Source organism: Rhinolophus sinicus, linkage group LG14 (genome assembly GCF_036562045.2).
Source record: "Rhinolophus sinicus isolate RSC01 linkage group LG14, ASM3656204v1, whole genome shotgun sequence".
Classification (NCBI taxonomy): domain Eukaryota; kingdom Metazoa; phylum Chordata; class Mammalia; order Chiroptera; family Rhinolophidae; genus Rhinolophus; species Rhinolophus sinicus.
The window spans coordinates 36,442,549-36,447,952 of record NC_133763.1 but is presented as its reverse complement, the minus strand read 5'-3'; the positions used below and the strand labels follow the sequence as shown (position 1 = coordinate 36,447,952).

General features: G+C 41.5%; 1 pseudogene; it reads right to left on the bottom strand.

The window, feature by feature from the left end:
- Positions 1-773: 773 nt before the first annotated feature.
- LOC109455450 (CUE domain-containing protein 2) lies at positions 774-1,741 on the bottom strand (annotated as a pseudogene).
- Between the last annotated feature and the right edge of the window lie 3,663 nt (positions 1,742-5,404).

The following is a 5,404-nucleotide window of genomic DNA, read 5'->3' as shown; positions in this document are numbered from 1 at the left end:
TAGTTTGTAAGATAAATAATTTGAGAATTTTTTAGTACCTATTGATGTCAGTGCCTTGGAAATGTTCTGAATTGTTATCACAATTCTCAGACACGTCTAAGATAGCAAATGGATTTAATCTCAAATTGCAACTGAGAGCAATTTATAGTAGCTGCTGAGAGTGCAATGTTAAGAAACTTTCTAAGGAGACTTCCACTTCCAGTTAGGATGTAGTTGGGTATGAAAGAACTATGTGGAAGAACATGTTAATAGAAATTATCTAAACTGAGGAAGAAAAATAAAAATTATTTTAGAAAATGAACAAAGTAAAAGGAATAGTATGATAATATCAGATGATCTAACAGACATGTAGTTGGAGTCCCAGAAAGGAAAAAGAGAGCTAAGGGAACACAAAACATATTTGAGAAAAGAGTGGCCTAAAAATTTCCAAAACAGTGAACTAATATATGTTCATTCTAGGTGATTGGCATATAGGTGTTTGTTATATCAGTCTACATTTTTATTTCATATTTAAGCTTTCAATGTTGAAAAAGGTCAATGTTTAAGAGAAGAGGTTTTGGAATCAGACTGCTTGTGTTTGAATCTCTGTTCCATAATTATTGGTGTGTTTCTTTTTTTTTTTTTTTTCTTCCCCTGGGGCCACCTTTACTGTGCAGCTCCAAGAGGAGGTTAACACTGTGGGGCAAACAGGTAAGAGAAGGGGTCAGGAGTTAGGACGGGCCCTGTGGGGGGGTGTAGGGCTCCTGCATCCCTCTGGGATCTGAGCCTAGAAGGCTCTAGCAGAGCCCAGCAAACACCTCAGTGGAAGTGGTATTTTCTGGTTGGCTTGAGGTTGATGCATGTGGCCTTCGTCTCCTCGGCCTCACGGTTCCGCACATCTTTGAATCGCTCCCCCTTGGTGCTCAGTACCTGGTTGTCAATATATCGGATTAGCTTCTTGGGGGCCTCCTTGGGAGCCATGGGCCGGTGAATCTTCTGATCCTCTGCACTATCCACCATCACGTACCTCTGCAGAATGGACTGCAGCTCATCCTTTTGGGGGCCTGTAAGGCACTTGGGCGGGTCCTGGTTGGAGCCATCCCAGGCTGTAGGCCCCTCCTCCTGCCCTTCTACCAGCATCTTCATAGCTCCTTCCAAGTCCCCCCGAGCTTTGGCCAACACCCACGGGGCCTGCTCCACCGAACAGGTAGGGAACACTTCCAGGAGTACACCCACCCCTGGCAGCAGCTCTTCCTCAGCGCCAGCTGCCTCATCTTGAGTGTCCCCAGCAGCAGGAGAAGCCCTGGTCTCTTCTTTGAGCTTTCCAGGCCTCTGCAGAGGCTCTGAGGAGGTGAGCAGCTGACCCTGGACCTCAGAGCTCTGTGGTTGCAGGTTCTCTTTGTTCCTGGCACCACTCAACTGCCCTCAGAGCTTCTGCATCATGTCCCCTGTCGTATTCCTTGGGATGTGGGCAAAGCCAGGCACGTAGGCCTCCATCAGCTCAGTGAAGACCTCCATATGGAAGTTCTCCTCTGACGGGCCCGAGGGGCCCAGGTCCTCCAGGACCCCGAACACATAGGAGAAGATGACCCCATTCAAGCCCCTGAGGTCAGCCTCTGGGAGGTGCGTCCGGACAAAGGCAAGGAGGGCTGCGCTGACCATCCTCTCCAGCTCCATGCTCTCTCCTCTGCTCGGTCAGGCGGCCGGCAACTTGTCCTGCGCGGTGCAGCTCTCATCCCCCGTGTGTTTCTTTAGGCAAGTTTCTTTAGCTCCCTAAGCTCTATCTTCCTCAGCCATAAACTAGGTATAATAGCGTATGGCCACCTCGTAGAGAACATTATGAAATAATAAATGTTAAGTTTTTAGCGTAGTTCCTGGCATCTAGAAAGAACTCAATAAATGTAAAATGTCTTGTCCTCATCCCCCCTCTCTTTCTCCCTCTTCCGTCTCCTTCATCACCTAGGAAAGTTTCCACCAGTGCTCATGCAGATGCCCAAAGACCACGTTTGTATCTGACACAGAAAACTGTAAGGCTATTTCTAAACCATCCTAATTCCAGGAAAAGGTGCTTCAAATACATTATAAATGAGATACTATATATATGCATCATCATCCAGAAAGGGTGAGTCAGCATGTAATGGGAAAGACTGGAATAATCAAGCCAGTCTGTATCAGAGGACATAACCTCTGCTGCACGTGCCACGATGGCTGAAGAATAGTGCCACACAGCGCACCACCATGTGACTAAGCTTTTGTTCTGCACAGAAAGCAGAACCATTCAAGTAGCCTATCAATGACATCCTACCTAAGCACGTTTCCAGCTTCCTACCTGACCAAGTTGAGCTTTCAGTTTGTCTTTCTGGCAGAAGAGTACACTAAAATGATGTCTTGTTTGGGTAGTCTACACCAAACCTGGGTCCCTCCTTCTATGTTTTGTGCCGTTGATTTTTGTGTTTGAACTTTTTCTCTATTGCACTACCATCGGTTCATGTGGAAAAATCGTGCTAATTTTCTTGCATACACAGCCTTAAAATTTCATACTATTTATTTCTGTTGGTTTTTAAATTCTTAATTAGGCAGAGCCAAATATCTTCTGAAAATCCAGAAAATTTCACTATGTTCTTGTTTTTTAGATTACTTAAAATGTTAAAGGAGAGTAGTTTCAGTTTTTAATCCTTGGAAAACCACTGTATACATGCTTTTAAGTTAGTGTTTGTTTCTATCGTAAGCTGTGATCTTTAGAATAGTTTATCAATTCAAACATTTTAATGTATTTAGTTAAAAAATATTTATTTACCAGACACCTTTCTTGGTGGTGGAAATACATTAATGAACACATCAAAAACATGATGAAGACCTTGCCTTTGGTGAGCTTACAGCCAAGTGAGGAAGAAAGACGACAATAAAACAATACCACTGACAGGAGGACAATGGCCTTCCAGTGACAGCCTGCCTAACCGGCATCCACAATTGTGTGAAGTCAAATCCTTGAAACAAATATAAATATCTATGAAACCTCTAATGGTTTTACTGCTCTGATTGAACTCTGACTGATACAAGTATTGAGCGGGTTTCCAGAGGTGTTCGTTCCCTGAAGACATGGAAGAAGCTCCAGACAAGGCAGGAAGTGAGAGGCACGCTGGGAGAAACTGTTAGTTTGCTCCTGTGAGAAACTGGCTGAAGCACACGTTGGACAGGTAGCAGCTGGATTAGAGGTGAGGAGGCTGAGAAGACTTGAAATGGTACACAAGCGGTGTCTGGCACAGCATCCTGTAGTAACAATGTGTGTTGGACATGAGGGATATGCCCAATTCAATTGGAGGAGGGGATATCAAGGGAAGGATTCGTAGTTCTCTATCCCTGCAGAACACCGTCCTCAAATACACGTCCTCACATTTGTCACAGTAATTGTAACGTTCCCTTTTGGTTATGAAAGCTTGTTTCTTACCTTATTTAGTTTTGGATTATTTCAGGTTTCAATTGAATATGCCTACTTAGTAAGGAGGCCGATGTTTCTGTTGTTGTAAAAAGTGCAGCTTGTCAACATGAATGTAAAATGTCTTTAGTTTGGTCGTGTGAAACACCCGGTCCATAAAATCAACAGCCTGGGACCTTTTGGAGTCTCTGAAAATAGGATGTCTTTTTTGTTTGTTTTTTGGACAAGTTCTCAGTACTTCTCTCATAACTGCAGGTTTTAAAACTCTATTTGTTTAATAACTCTCACCTTTCTTTTCCTTTCTTATCTTTAGCAAGAAGAGGGAATTTTTGTAGCTGTTACAAATGATGACAAAAAAAATAGATTGGATTTAGTACATATTCACAGTATGTGTGCAGTATTTGCAAAATTCTTCCTTATGTTTTGCCTGAATGTAAATATAAACCAATGCCTGTTGTAAATAACTATTTTTAAAATAGTAAATAGAAACTACAAAATTAGATCTTTTATTAACTAACTTTGTGTCTGAGTAAATAATGTAAACTATTGGGGCTTCAGCTTCTTTTATATATAATAAGGTGTTTTGGTTAAATAAATTTTCTTCTAGTTCAAAATTCTATTATTAGGTTTTCACTTTTCAATAAAATTTCCAATCAACAAAGAAGCCCAAAAAATATCAGCAAAGGTAACAGTATATCAATTATTATTGTTACTAAGTTTCAAATTCCAACTAGTATTAGTTTAATTTATTGGCAGTTTGTGAATGGAGTTGTTTATTCTCTTAACAGAGGAAAAAGTAACACCCATGTGCTTATTATACTGGGAAATATGATCATTAGATTTTTATCTCTTAAAAGCAGCAGAAAACAATCCGTTTTGCATTATCTAAAGGAAATAAAACAATTCACTTTTAGTAGAAATAAATTAGCTAAGTGAAAGTTTGGTACACACCTACTGAAGAGTACTTTGAAAGAAAAATGTGAATTCTTTTAAAATGCTTGCAGCATCAAAAACTCCCATTTTTGTTGGGAAATTCCTGATTCATGAATTTCAAAAAGCCTTAAGATTCAGATATGAGGAAAAATGAAAGAAAATTGTTTAACAATTGTGTTTATCAATATTTTCAGAGAACAAAGTTTAAAATCTTAGTGTGTGAGTTGGAGCGGATGTGAGACATTCTGAGATCACCTTCTTTTCCTTGTTCCTATGGGATAGAAAAACAAATCCAACCCAGTGGCCAGGAAGGGCTGCACTTCTCTGCATAGAGTGAAAGTAAATTAAATTCTCCGACAATACCGAAACAAAGGAATGAAAAATAGAGAAGGTGAAGAAGAGGAAAAGAAGCGTCTAAATCTTAGGAACAAGAAAAAGAAGCTGACCATGCCAGCTGCTTGTGGCCAGCCTTCCCCACCTGCTCCCCCACCATGTATTGAACTCCTGTTTCCCCAGTGCTCCCACAGATATTTCACAAACGTGATACTTCACATGGGTGAGTGGATAGCTCAGCTTGAGGCTAAGGGCATTCAGGTGTGACTGAATAGGTTGGGGCAAATCTATGTTTATGAAGGGCTGAGGAGCCTTCTGGAAAACAATTATCCTAAGACAAGAAAGAGCCAGATATCATGTGCCTGACACATATCAAAGCCTGAGTCATCATAAAAGGGGAGAGAGGAGAGGTTCTGAGTTTACTCAAATCTTCAAGGGACTTCTGTGTCACTTGGATTTATCTCTTGGCCATGGACCCTGTCTGGGTCACAGCGAGAGAGCCAAGTAAACGTGAGAGAGAGAGAGAGCATGTGCAAAGGAGCAAGTCCACTAAAACTCAGTAAAGTATTGGTCACCTTCTGATGCAGTGTAACACAAAATAGAGGAAGAGAGGAATTTATCCCAGTCCAACAGGTTTAGCACCTTGAAGCAGTGCCCAGTAGGTGATTAGAGCCCCCTGGTGGGAGCTTGTGAATATGTACTTCAGAAGTAGTGGAGTCTGCA